The sequence below is a fragment of the Elephantulus edwardii genome, unplaced genomic scaffold, assembly GCF_000299155.1.
Source record: "Elephantulus edwardii isolate Elephantulus edwardi_28Jun2011 unplaced genomic scaffold, EleEdw1.0 scaffold00001, whole genome shotgun sequence".
Lineage (NCBI taxonomy): Eukaryota > Metazoa > Chordata > Mammalia > Macroscelidea > Macroscelididae > Elephantulus > Elephantulus edwardii.
In genome coordinates, this window is record NW_006399751.1 from 22,627,421 (window position 1) to 22,627,855 (window position 435).

The window sequence follows — 435 nt, forward strand, 5'->3', positions numbered from 1 at the left end:
CCCCCCGAGAATCCTCTGCTCTTTCCCAAATGTTACGTTTATTTGAAAGTTTCCGTGGTTGGCTACTACCCAGATGTGAAGTGTTTTGGAAAAAATGAGCAAAATCCGTTTAGCTATGTGATTTAAGACATGAGGAGAGAATGAACGAATTCCAGAAAAGGGCTACTTCATTTAAAAACAACTACAAAAAGTTAAAAATATACACCAAAAACTAAAAAATGTTTTTAAACAGCAGTAATTTCCTTAACAATCGTTTTCTTAAAGATAATGCTGTACTTACATAAGATTAAGTGGGACAATTTTTAGGAAATCAAGAATATAATGAACTGATCTCCAGATTTAGTAATTTAATTAATCTTAAAAGATTGCGTTAGACTAATAATGAAGACGCCTTGCTTTACCTGCAGTGACTTTTGAAATGTCATAAACTTGCCA